Genomic DNA, 14,447 nt, shown 5'->3' with positions numbered 1-14,447 from the left:
CTATATGCACTCTCTGTGGGTAAAGTGACGATGCATACAGACAGAAGAGTGTTTTTTACGGGTGGTTTTTCAGGTCCACTCACCTGCAGAAACACTTTTCTCTGTTTTTATGAACTCTATATGAAAAGTGCACTCTCTATAGATAGTGTCCGGTGCATATAGAGAGAATGGTGTTTCTACAGGTGGTTTGTCAAGCCAACTCACCTGTAGAAACACTCTTCTGTCTATATGCACTCTCTGTGGGTAAAGTGACGATGCATATAGACAGAAGAGTGTTTTTTACGGGTGGTTTTTCAGGTCCACTCACCTGCAGAAACACTTTTCTCTGTTTTTATGAACTCTATATGAAAAGTGCACTCTCTATAGATAGTGTCCGGTGCATATAGAGAGAATGGTGTTTCTACAGGTGGTTTGTCAAGCCCACTCACCTGTAGAAACACTCTTCTCTCTATATGCACTCTCTACAGGTAAAACGTCTGGTGCTTATAGAGAGAATAGTGTTTCTACAGGTGGTTTGTCATGCCCACTCACCTGTAGAAACACTCTTCTCTCTATATGCACTCTCTATAGGTAAAATGTCTGGTGCTTATAGAGAGAATAGTGTTTCTACAGGTGGTTTGTCATGCCCACTCACCTGTAGAAACACTCTTCTCTCTATATACACTTTCTATATGTATAGAACCCTCTCTATAGGTAAAGTGTCCAGTGCATATAGAGAGAAGAGGGTTTCCATGGGTGGTTTGCCATGCACACTTCAGAAAAGAAAGCATTTTATGGCTGTGAATTAATACATGTTTTACTTGTTGGACCTAGCTTATAGAGGATCCAAATAAACAAGCAAAGCAGTGTTCATTCTCATGCTTGATTGAACATTATAGGGCTGGTTTACTTAAGTGCACAAATTAGGGTGTGATAAAAATGCTGATGCAGTGGAAAGTTCTCTGAGTTTACTGATAATCCTATAATTATAAAAGCACAGACACAGCAGCTATTTTTTTCTTTATGACCAACACATTCTACAAAGAAAGAGCAACGTGTATATTCTGTTTCTTAGTAATTGATATGCTGGGAAAAAATGAGCAGAAAAAGGAATTCTCTCTCTTCTGTCACATGCTCTGTGTTCTTTCTCTAACTCTCACAGCATGTCCAAATAATTATCTTGGCAATAAGTAATGGCCCAAACACCAGCAAACTGACAACCACAATCCTTAGTGCTTCAGAAATTGAGGAGAAAATAGACAGACAGGTTGAATATATGATATTTTGTATGTCTTGCTAACAGTATAAACATTTTAAGGTTAATAGTCCATTTAAGCAATATATTATTTGATTGTCTACGGAACAAACCATCGTTATACAATAATTTGCCAAACTAACCTAGTTAAGCCTTTAAAAGTCACTTTAAGCTGAATACTAGGATCTTAAAAATATATCTAATTAAATATTACGTACTGTCTTCATGGCAAAGATGAAATAAATCAGTTATTAGAAATGCATGGCTAATCATATTTTGCAATGTCAAACTGACATCATAAGAGAAGGACTGCCATTCCAGAGTGGAAGTAAATTGGTTAGTAGTAAAATAGTAGATTACTCGGCTGCCGAGCTGATATGATGCATTTGTTCCATTATATCTGAAATAGGGCTGCAAAATATTTCATTTCAGCATCAATATTATCACAACGTAAAAAAATCTGCAATAGTAGTAAAATAGTAGATTGGTTGATTAAAGATTATCAAAACAAACAGTTACTTGTACATGGATTGACTTTGTACACTGATTTATTTGTTAAATTTAGGACTAACAATGTGCGTTTGCACGCGCGCACACACGCGCACACACACACACACACACACACACACACACACACACACACACACACACACACACACACACACACACACACACACACACACACACACACACATTATACATACATTTTTTTTTATGTTTTTTTTTTTTTTTTGGCATCTATATTGTAATAAGTGCTACAGAAATAAAAATGACTTGACAAGCCAGTTTCGTGGTCACTTGGATCCCTCAAACTGAGAGTCAGAGAGGATTAGGAATCTCAGTATTCAATATACTATGCATAACTATTTTTGCCGAAATAGCTATTTTCTAATTCACATTTAGGAATGTGCAACATTAACAATCTCGTTGCATGACTAAAAATGTTATGAAAGCTGAAATACAGAGAGGCATCAATCAGCAGTGGCAGAAAAAAGGCAGTTCTCACTACAAAGGAAATACTAAAATGGCACATTTCAAGCTAAAAACCAACTTAAGACATGTCAACCCACTTCTCCAATCTATTTTAATAGCTGGTAGACAGGAGATATGTATATATACACACAGTTGAAGTCAGAATTATTAATTATTAAAACAGAATATAGAGAAAAATAAACAGAGAGGCAAATAATTCAGTAGGGCTAATAATTCTGACTTCAACTGTGTGTGTGTGTACGTGCATGCATGCACATATGTAAATAGATAACTATATGCAACAAACAAAACATAATTTGAATTGTATCACTATTTTTATTATTATTTGATTTAATCTTTTTCTTTTCAATAAGATAAAATAAAAAAACTGTTGAAATAAATGTCAAAAACCCACTTTTTCTCTTTTATGCTATTCAGGAGCCATGTGCACACACTGACAGGTCAATCTGCTTGTCTCTATCTCTCATTCAAGTTGAGGTTGCATTAATGGCATGGCATTTTGTGCAGTATTGCTAAAGCATTTTAGATGTGTAAAATATGTAATATATGGACAACATCAAATGAATAACATACACAGCAAAGGAAAGGGGAAAAAAAGGAATAAGAACAGACAGTATCTCTACAAATTATAACAATTACAAGAATAAAATGTGTACATTAAGACAAATGAGTTAATGACCCATTTCTAAAAATGTACAAATATTCTGCAGCCAATTTAGATGTGATTTCGTCCCCCAAAATATTTAGTAAAAGTTAGAGTTTTTTACATTAAAGAATTAATTGTTTTACGTCTCGTTCGCTCTCACGGCTGTGCGAATAAAATTAACGACAGCTTTGAAAACAACAGCAAAACCAGTACATGTCTATTTAGAAACCGTGGTCGGACACAAAAAGTTGCAGGTCTCTGTAGGTCTGCAGAGCATGTGAGTGTTGACAGTTCATGCACACAGAACCCGCAGTATGAAACGGCTAAAGGAGAGAAGGTTTTCCACTATGTAATCGCTCACGAATGTTTGGTTATGTCGGCCGGACATTTCTATGGAAATGCTCATATATAACAGGCATGGGACAATAACCGTTTCCAAGGTCTGGAAAAGTCAAGGTTTTAAAATCGTCATGCTATACCCTTCCTAAGGTGTGTATGATTTTTTGTTACGTTTTTTGTTTTGTAGAACATCAGTATCTCCAGCAAAAAAAAAATAAAAAATCCAAAGATGCTATTTTACATTGTAAAAAATCTGTGTTTGAAACAAATGAAGACAGCAGAAGTCAATAATTCAATCAGCCTGACATGTTTACTGTTCCAAAATATTTTCAATGTTTATATTGTGTTCAAAAGGTAAAAACTTTTAGTTTTTTTTTACTCAGACATTTTAAAAGAATGTATTTTAGAGCAGTAATCACAATAACGTGAAACTGATATTTTTATCCAAGGTCACCATCAGAATTTTATAAAGCCCAATGCCTAATATATAACCCTAAAAGCTAAATGTCTCTCTTACACTTTAAGCTACTATGCAGTTTATTTAGGTTTCACTTGTTGTTGTATATTCTTTAAATAACATTTACTTTCAGCATGTATTATTTGTTTATGAAAATATCTGATCATACAGTATATCAAGTTACAAATTGATCACAAAAGACATATGTAACCAGAGTTGAACAGACACACTGTTTTATATACATGTATATATAACAATAGTATTTATTTAACGATAATAAGCATATTTCTGTACTGTCTAATTACACAATAACGCTATAAACAAGTGCTTATGAAATGTAAACAAACATCAGCGTCCTTTCACTCACTTCTTTGACTTACACTTTATAGCTTGTGTTCATAGAAACGAACGAATATTTCAAAATAGCGTGTTTATGTTGTCATATGAGCTTAAATTGTTAAAATAACGAACACAAGTTTAACAATATAAAAGTTCAACCAACAACTCACTCCCTCACAAGCGTCAACAGCCAGCCATGAGAAACGTTAGGCTCCTCTGACATGTCATATTTATTCCGAATACACTTTTCAGACTGGAGTTAGTATGCATATAATAATGCTGCAAGTTGGTTAAATGTGTGATAAATGTCTTGAAAGTGTTAAAAGAAACGAACATACTTGTGCTTTGTTGTTATTGTCCTTTACATCACGGCACGACCTACTTTTTGATTGACAGACATCTCCGCCATTGAAGTCTTCGCCTTCTTCTTCTCAGGAGTGTTATTGGCGGTTGGCATATAACTTCTAAGCGCATTGTCGCCATCTGCTGGTTAGGAGTCTGACTCTGGGCCACGCTTACAATACACCTTTAGAAAAGCTAAAAATAAATAAATAAATAAATATATAAAATACTTGCACCACTTCTATCTAAATTCTAAAATTAATCCTTGTTAATTTGTACAATAAACATCGCAGTAATAATACATCAACTGACGTCTATCAGCTGCTGCAACATCGTTTCTATATTGTTTATCATTTTTTGCCTCCGTTTTTATTTGTTTTATTCAAAGCCTTAATATCTGGCAAAGAGGAATTAACATTCATTGTAAGGTTTATTAGGAGTTCAAAATAAAAAGCCAAAAGTAAATGATGTATATAAATAATATATAACATTTACAGCTTTATTTGTTATAGAAGATTCTGCTCCTAGAACATTAATATTGTATAACTGCAAATTCAGTAGATTAACTCAGTAACATGCCGAAACTCAAAATGTCAGAGACATCCTTTAAATAAAGTTCAAATAACATTACAGGAGATCAATGTGGACAACATTAGTTTTGTCTTCCTAACTTTCAGACCTAAAGAGAATTACTGCTAGATAGCGATCACCTGGATTTCCCCGTTATGGCTAGGTTAGGCGTGTATCAGCAAACTAATAAAGCCAGATACAGCCCTGACCTTACAGAATAAACAGTGTTCCACCACATCCTGTATGTAGGGCCGGAGTAGGACTGCTTTTCAGTGCTGGAGTTTCAAGCCCACCTCAGTTCACGACTGACTATATTAAAATAAGGTCATTTCCAATTCAGTTTCTAATGATACCACCACGTCTTGTTCAAGGAAACAGCTGCTTTAGAACTTCAAATGTTTTTCATAAATATGAGAAGATTAAAGGCTAGCTAAATCTCCAACTCTATTCTTTAAAACATCACAATGTTCTTTCCTGCAATATCTGAATAAATATTCTGTGCAAAATTCTTTATAGATATCCAGTCCTTTGTAACGGTGGTCACGCAAAAAAAAAAATGTACACCTACATAAGTAACCTAAACAGTAACGTCTTAACACAAAAAACTAAAACAAAAAATGTAAATTATTATTTATGTGAGGTTCGAGCTCATGTCGGCGGCGGTGTGACGTAACGTGCTGACGGGCTTAATCTTTTTCTCCCCTTTTTAGATTTCTGATCAAGTTATGTCAGATTTATTAATGTAGTGAATCGTCTGGTTTTCATTGAGCAGGTGTAATATTCATTCATATTAATTATTTGAACTCTTATATCCACTAAGGTGCCGCTGTTTGGGGTTGAATCATGGTTACGCCATCATTAACCTGCAGACTGCATTTTGCTCACGGGGCTGCGAGAAAATAAATAAAAAGAGCAGAGCTGCGGCAAAATAATGAATAAAAAGAGTGAGGCTAGGATTAAATAGATAAAAAAAATAAATAAAATAGTCCCTAGCAGCTAGGGATACCGGCTCTCGCGGTCAAAAAACGGACTGGCCGACCGGTAATTCTCCCGGTCCTCCCGATTAGCCAATCTTGGCCTTCCTTCATGTCAGAAAATATAATTTACTGCTGAACTCTTTTTATCATGATAAAAGAACACAAAAATCCAATAATAACACTTTTATCTCTTCCTGAAGCTCCGACGGCTGCTTTGACAAGCTGTCAATCAAAGCTGTCCATTACGATGACACGCGTGCCCTGTTTTTATAGCATTAAATGATTAGCTAAAAACATACTCTTTAAAAAAAAAATACATCTGCACCTATATCAGCGTGACAACCAGTGCCTTAATTGACCAAAATCATCTTTCGGGACATTTCATTGCAAGTGTGATTAATTTTTTTTTTTATTTGGGCTTTTTTTTATTTGGGGGTCTCGTTCTTGGAGGGCCGGTGTCCTGCAGATTTTAACTCCAACTTGCTTCAACACACCTGCAAGGATGTTTCTAGAAGCTTCCCAGATAGCATACAGTTCTGGGCCACATCTGGGCCAACTAAGGCACATATGGCTCACTTCTGGCAATGGCAGGAGACATATGGGCCACATCTGGCCCATATGTGTCACACCAGGTGTAGTGTGAGTTGTGGCCTGCTGTATGTGGGCCAGATGTGGCCCGTGTGTGACACCCCGGGTGTAGTGTGAGTTGTGGCCTGCTGCATGTGGGCCAGATGTGGCCCGTGTGTGACACCCCGGGTGTAGTGTGAGTTGTGGCCTGCTGTATGTGGGCCAGATGTGGCCCGTGTGTGACACCCCGGGTGTAGTGTGAGTTGTGGCCTGCTGTATGTGGGCCAGATGTGGCCCGTGTGTGACACACCGGGTGTAGTGTGAGTTGTGGCCTGCCGTATGTGGGCCAGATGTGGCCCGTGTGTGACACCCCGTGTGTAGTGTGAGTTCTGGCCTGCTGTATGTGGGCCAGATGTGGCCCGTGTGTGACACCCCGGGTGTAATGTGAGTTCTGGCCTGCTGTATGTGGGCCAGATGTGGCCCGTGTGTGACACCCTGGGGTGTAGTGTGAGTTGTGGCCTGCTGTATGTGGGCCAGATGTGGCCCATATGTGTCACCCCAGGTGTAGTGTGAGTTGTGGCCTGCCGTATGTGGGCCAGATGTGGCCCGTCTGTGACACCCCGGGTGTAGTGTGAGTTGTGGCCTACCGTATGTGGGCCAGATATGGCCCGTGTGTGACACACCGGGTGTAGTGTGAGTTGTGGCCTGCCAGATGTGGCCCGTGTGTGACACACTGGGTGTAATGTGAGTTGTGGCCTGCCATATGTGGCCCAGATGTGGCCCGTGTGTGACACAGCGGGTGTAGTGCGAGTTGTGTATTTTTAGTTCCGGTTTAACTATAAATGAACGGGAGCCTTTGAAGTGGTTACAAATTATTAGAAATTGAAAATCAAAGTTAATTTGTCTTTCTAAGTTTGTACACTTTCGTTTTATGAAGTAGAAAATAGAAAATAAATATTGTAAATTAATGTAATGTGATGCAAGGATTTACATTTTTCCGATTGGCTACTTCTGCCTGTGGACTGCTAATGAGTGTGAGAGACTTGCTGCTTAAACAATACACAGACTCTGATGTGAAGCAGCAGCAGTTCTGTGTTTCCTGTGTTTTATTAACATTATTGTCCATTATCAGGCGGTGAGAGCGCTACACCTTCTCTGAAAATAATAACATTGCATGTTCTAAATAAGACTTTCTGAGATTAAAAATGATTCTTTAGGTTATTAAGAATAGGAATAAGCTATTGCTTATCCGGGAAAGTATATGTTTGTGACCTTATCACGTATTAATTCAGTTTATTTTCTCAATAATGGATTTATTTTTACTTTACGGCTGCTATGAATATAAATTTATATTATCTGTTATATGTAAATGTTCCAGCATGAGTAAAATTCATAATTTTTTTTTCATATTACCTGGTATGTCTATAAACGTCTATAAATGCAATGGGTTTCATCATTTATTATGTTTTGATCCATTAATGTTTTGTTCAGTTTCTCCATTTAAATGAATTAAGACAGTGTCCTACCGCCACCTACTGGGTGGATTTAATTTGCTATTAGTACTACTTTTTAATGAACAATTTTACAAATGAATTCATAATCTAATAATGCTGAATTAAAGTGCTGTTATCTTGGTGTTATTTTTTGCAATTCTACATTTTTATAAAGATTTTGTTTGATTAAATGCCACATACAACATTGTTCTTTTTTATTTAATTTGAATATTAAATAGACATAAATGTTTTGTTTATGAATAAAATAACTATATAGAAAAAAATGTCAGATAACTGAGCAGTAGAATGTGAATAACATGAATGTGTTCGTAAATAAGCTGATCTTTGTAAACAAAACAAAGTTTTATTTACTTATTCCACAGAACACAAAAAATAATAAAAATAAATCTGACCAATTTTAATGCGCACACCTAACCCCGCTCCTAACCCGACCCCTCACTTTGATGTCACTAGCTCTATTTGAGTGCATTATTTCTGACATTGCATGTCAAACTGTGTGTCTCAGCTTGCATTTGCAAGTCTGCAATCAGATACTAATGCTTCTGCAACACAGCCCTGAGGGTACAATCCTCAGTGCTGGGAAACACCACACATTATCTTATTCACAAACTACAGCCAATTTAGTTTATCCAAAATTCACTTATACTGCAAATTTTTGAACTATGGAAGAAACTGGAGGAAACCAACAGAAACAACATGCAAACTCCACATAGAAAGGCCCAAAAGTCTATCCTGGTTCTGTGTGTGTGCACCTGTAACAGCGTCAACAAATTTTATAGACAATATGCTATTAATAAGCATGTTAATTAGCAATTAGTTAATTGTAAATATATCTTAAAGTGTTGTAGTTTTTATATAACAAGCTACTGAATATTAAAATTAACAGTAAATATTCTAGAATTACAGCATGTTACATAATAGAGCAAGGACATGTTCACAGTGTGTCTGATAATATCTTTTCTTCTGGAGAAAGTCTTCGACTAAAATAAAAGCAGTTTTTAATTTTTTTTAAAAGTGTTTTAAGGTCAAAATTATTAACCCCTTTAAGCTATATATTTTTTGACAGTTTCAGAACAAATCATTGTTATAATATAACTTGCCTAATTACCCTTACCCTAATATATATTTATTTATATATATATATATATATATATATATATATATATATATATATATATATATATATATATATATATATATATATATATATATATTTATTTATTTATTTATTTATTTAAAAACATAATCATAAAACTGCCCCCTGGTGGCGAATATGTGTTTCGCTTCATCCTTGCGTTACGGTGGAGTGGGCGGAGCCTCGTGAATGACGGTTATTTTTTTCAAACGAGGAAGTGAGTCCGTCAAGTCCGCCATTTCATCTTCTTCTTTATATCGGGTAAGTTATTATTTTAAAATCATATTTGTGAGATATTTGTCGTCAGGTAATGTTTTAATTTGTTAGAAAAGCCCCTGTTTTGAATATTGATAAAACTGTAACTTATATGTGGATAATATGGCTAATAACGGCTAAGAATGATGGCAGCCGTCAGTTCAGTAACGTTAATCTGTTACGTTAAGTTGATTGTGCTCGGGGTTTTAACAAATTCATTTAAGTTACATTTGTCCTTTTATTCGCTCGTCATTCCCAATTAAATGATCAATAAGACGTGTTATATGAAGAACAGCGTCGAAACAGGAGCTTGAATTAATGTATCATATGCTGTCCGTTTTATACAGTTGTAATTGGTGCCGGGTTCTGCTTTTGTACTGGTTTTAGCTCAAACACTGAACGAACAGTCTCTTTTTGGTAAGTTACCGTTAATCCTAATGATCTTGATTTGCTTGTTAATGTGTGTTTTATCAAGTTTCAGCAAAAGTTTGCAGAGTAACGTTATGTGGTTCATGCTGGCCACTGTTGAGACTGGTCTGCATTAAAAAAAATTTAAAGCCAAAACGTTTGAAAAAAAATCCACAGTTGAAACATGATGTGTTAAATGACTTATGTAGGAAATTAACTCGCTAAAAAAGAAGGCTAAGTGTGTTATGAAATATTAAACCTTGTTAAAAAATAAAATAAATTGTGTTAAATGAGCTTAAAATCCATATCTTATGTTTTATATTACATCAAAACAGCCTGGAAACTGATTTGCACCATTAATCTTGTACATATGTATCAAGTCCAAACAAATGGTTTTGTGGCAAGTAAAAATAATATTTTTATAAATTGATTGTATTGTATTAATTTGTTACAGAAAAGAAAGGAATCATGCAAGGATGCAAGCTGAAGGAATGGACAACTCTTACATCCGTTCATTACTAATTGTTTGACTTCATCATCAAGCACACCAGGTACAATATTGTACATATTTTGTAACTTGTATATGTCAGACTGGTTGTTGGGTACTGAAATAATATATTTTATGTTTTATTTATTATTAAAATATATCAAGATTTATTGCTGCTATTTTATCACTGTGTGAGGTCATAGCTTATTTAAAAAATCTATTATTAAAAAAAATCTAATTTGAAAGAAAGTCTAAATGTTTCCACAAGGTAATTTATTGAATTGTTTTCTGAAAAATTTAAAATTTGAAAGTATTGGTGAGCTGGAAAAACAGAGTCTGTTGACGTAACTTTTATTTTTATCTTAACTTTTTATTTTATGTCAAAAGTAGATTAATTGACCTTTTATCGCATGTTTAAGTTAGAATTTCACAGTGAAAAATGTAAAAGAAAACCATTGAAAACAATGGCATAATGATTTTGCTTGTTCACAAGAGGTACTTGATTTATTTTTCCTGTAGTGATACATACGTTTTTAAGAAGAATGCTTGACACTTGAATTTTAAAGGGATAGTTCACCCAAAAATAATGACATTTTTATCCTCCACTTGTTTCAAAATATTTTTTTTGTTCTGTTAAACATAAACTCAGGCGGTGCGGTGGAACAGTGCATAGCTCTGTTGCCTCCCAGCAAAAATGTTTCTGGTTCGAGCCTCGGCTGGGTCAGTTGGCATTTCTGTGTGAAGTTTGTATGTTCTCCCCGTGTTGGCGTGGGTTTCCTCCGGGTGCTCCGGTTTCCCCCGAAAGACATGCGGTACAGGTGAATTGGGTAAGCTAAATTGTCCTTAGTGAATGTGTGTAAATGAGAGTGTATGGGTTTTTCCCAGTGATGTGTTGCAGCTGGAAGAGTATCTGCTGCGTAAAACATATGCTGGATAAGTTGGCTGTTCATTCCACTGTGGTGACCCCAGATTAATAAAGGGATAAAGCTGAAAAGAAAATGAATGAACACAAACCCAGTTTTTCCTACTATGTATATCAATAGTTACAGGTTTCTACCATTCTTCAAAATATCTGCTTTAGTGTTTAACAGATTTAAATTGATTTGAAACAAGTAGAGGATGAATAAATGGTGGCAGAATAGTAAACTATATCTTTAAATGTTTTATTCTGTATGTTATGTGTATTCATATTTGTCTTGTCTTTTATCATATTGTCCTTCTAGCTCAGATTGTGATGGACCTGGAATGCGACACCAGTTACTTTTAAGTCAAGAACCAAATGAAGCACCAGAGTACAGATTATGGAGGTATCTGAAGTTGAACTAACTGGAAACAGGGAACCATACTAATAAAGTTTCTTAAGGTAAAAGCACCTGCTTTATTTTGATAGGAAGTATTTTTTTTATAGAGTTCTATTGTTTTATTCTTATTCTAATTTAATTTTATTCATATACTGAATGGAAGTCATTCAAATTTCACAACAAATGATTTGCAGATTGAATATAAAATATATTGACATTTTAATGCATTATTTCTTTTGGTTATTCTTTACATCTATATATGGGCAAGTATTTAATCAATGAAAATAATTTTAAACAACTTAACTAACCAAATTACTCTGTTGGACCCTAATATTTAAAATAGCAAAATCCTCAAACTAACACACACTCAAAAACACACATTCATACAACAGTCTGTCTCAGTCTGACTCACACACAACATCCTCTCTCACAGATTTTTCTAGCAAACCTTCACCACTAGCTTGTCCTGTTACGCTGCTTTTATTTCAAACATTTTAGAGCATGATATAGTCCAGGTTTTTATCACTTTATCAAGTATTTTTTTCCATTCAGCAGGTTCCTTGTAAAGATGAACCCAGGGAAGGATCGAAAGTGGAGAAGACCAGATCAAGAAAGACCACATCAAGATCTGCGGTCAGTTCAAAGGTACTTTCACTAATTACCAAGATTTCAGACTATGAATTGATGGAGTAAACTTTGAGTGTCAGATCTTCCTAGCAAAAATTCTTCCCAGTGTCTTGTAGTAGAAGTGATGCAGTCAATCAAGTTTACATTATTTCGTAAATTGCTTTCCGATTTAATAAAAATATAATAACCAAACTTGATAAATGTAACAATTTTGATGAAAAGGGCATGTTTTACTAAAGCTTTTTGCACAAAGGCACCCCCATTTTGTAATATTGCTGTGTCTGACGTCACGGGGTTGGTATGCTGGAAACGTTTTTGAATGAGGTATTTGTATGATTTATACATAGTCTGTCTTAAAGCGTCACTAAATTGTACAGGCATTACAGATCAAAACAATCTGTTATTACATTTATCAAAATAAACAAGGCTCTTAAAACACTGCTTCGAAAAATGTAGAAAATGTAAAAAAATATTTCAAATACCTCAAATGAAATGAAGTCATTTGTTTTATTATTTTTTAAATATATTTTTTTGTAAAGTCATTTGTTTATAATTATGTTAAAAAAAAAAATCCAAGTACTATAAAAGTTATTTAAGCAACAAATTTGCCAGATTGTAAAGGCAGACACAGAATGAGCAAACAAGAAAAACCGTGTAAAATGTGTAAATAAAAGGCTACATTTTAAATTTTTTACATCTTTTCATCATATACAAAAAACCTTCCTAAGCTTGAAAATATATTTCCTTGAAATAAACTTCCTATTTTAGTGCAAATTTCTTTTTATGTAGTCTTGTAATTAAACAATTAACCCATTCAAACAAGTTTACACTTTAAAAAAGGTCTGTAATGAAAATCCGATTTTTTTTTCAAATGTAACTAATTAAAATAGTACCATGTACTTTTACTCTGTATTAGTATTATTTACTAAAATTTGTTTTATTTTAGCAATGTAATAGTATTTCTAGTCCTTTAATTTAATGTAATTTAATTTTCAGTTCTCTTTCCATCTACGAAAACATAAAAAACAATAATTTCACAAGCACATTTAAAATAGGTTTAATACTATGAAATATTATATTAATATTATTTTTTTATTTTTATAAATCGATAGGTAGGTTCTAGGGAATGTTTTTATGTATTGCTGAGAATACATTTCAGGTGTTCAATACGTTGCTTGTCAGTCTTAAAAATAAAAATAGGTGCTTAAAAAAGTGCTTAAAAGTCTAATCGAGTTGTGCCTGTATGTACTCTGCAAACAGCACCTTTTAATTGTTGTCCTCCTATTTTCAGGATGTTTTGCATTGGACTGTTTTTTTTTTGGCTTTGACCCTTGCTCGACCCTGACCTCACTCTTGGACTGCCCTGTTGGATTTTCAGTTTATTTAATTTAATTATTTATTTTTTTTGGTTCTGGGTGAATGCTAATAAATATTTAGTTGTAATTATATAAGTAATATGTTTTTGTTAAATATGTGATTTCTGTGTTTGTTCTGTCTACTCATACTTGTTTATCTTGTTTCTGTAATTATCATTTGTTTATTTGACCCCTGCCTCGCCTCTGATCTTGTATTTGGATTGCCCTTTATATATCTTTTTAATTATTGGTTCTGGCTATATGGCTATAAAATATTTGTTAATTTAATTAATATGCATTTTATAAAAAAATATATATATATATTTTCTGTGTTTATTCTGTATCTATTTATCTAATTTGTATATACATTTGTGTTTGTATGTTCTTCTTATTCTGTATATCCACTTACCTAATTTTAACTTTTATATATATTTATTTGCATTTAATTTGTGATAATTCTGTATGCATTTATTTATCTAATTCATATATTTATTTGTATTGCATTGATCCATCTGTTGTTGTTTTTTTTTTTGTATGCATCTATTTATATGATTTATATAAATTATATATTTGTATTTATCAATTTATATGCTTCCTTTAAAGCATTTTTTTTTAAATAAAGCAATTTAAACTAAGCATTCCTTTTAATGTGATTTATATAGCTACCAAATGTAGATGTGAGCCACATCTAACCCAAAAGTCAGCCGCAACTGAAACAGATCTGGGCCAGATCTGTGAAATTATATGGGCCGCGTCTGGGCCAGATCTGAGAAACTGCATGGGCTGCATGTGGGCCATATCTGAGAAAGTGCATGGGCCGCAGCTGGGCCAGATTTGAGAATGTGCATGGGCCGCAGCTGGGCCAGATCTGAGAAAATGTATGGGCCACATCTGGCCCAGA

General features: G+C 34.3%; 1 protein-coding gene and 1 long non-coding RNA gene across 8 annotated transcripts in view; one reads left to right on the top strand and one right to left on the bottom strand.

Annotated features, from left to right (window-relative positions):
* Nucleotides 1-14,447, bottom strand: part of fyco1a (FYVE and coiled-coil domain autophagy adaptor 1a) — a 97,494-nt gene that overhangs the window by 75,141 nt on the left and 7,906 nt on the right. For 2 of the 5 annotated variants that reach the window (XR_015523891.1, XM_087307634.1), the window contains exon 1: nucleotides 4,347-4,441. The exons of 2 other annotated variants lie outside the window; for them this stretch is intronic. The gene's annotated coding sequence lies outside the window, so the exon portion shown is untranslated. Of the gene's footprint in view, nucleotides 1-4,346; nucleotides 4,442-14,447 lie in introns of those variants that run through there. One more of the 5 variants, XM_087307635.1, reaches the window with a different exon arrangement.
* Nucleotides 9,305-14,173, top strand: LOC108181437 (uncharacterized). 3 transcript variants are annotated; one of them, XR_015524058.1, is made up of 5 exons: nucleotides 9,305-9,374; nucleotides 10,231-10,327; nucleotides 11,487-11,570; nucleotides 12,117-12,209; nucleotides 13,483-14,173. It is a non-coding gene; the product is annotated as an uncharacterized LOC108181437 (long non-coding RNA). The 3 variants fall into 3 exon arrangements; XR_015524057.1 differs by having other exon boundaries at nucleotides 11,487-11,626; XR_015524059.1 differs by lacking the exons at nucleotides 9,305-9,374; nucleotides 10,231-10,327 and having other exon boundaries at nucleotides 11,489-11,626; nucleotides 12,120-12,209.

Source organism: Danio rerio, chromosome 23 (assembly GCF_052040795.2).
Source record: "Danio rerio strain M-AB ecotype USA chromosome 23, GRCz13ab, whole genome shotgun sequence".
NCBI classification, from domain to species: domain Eukaryota; kingdom Metazoa; phylum Chordata; class Actinopteri; order Cypriniformes; family Danionidae; genus Danio; species Danio rerio.
Note: the sequence above shows the minus strand (reverse complement) of the source record. Positions and strands in the feature narration are given on the sequence as shown.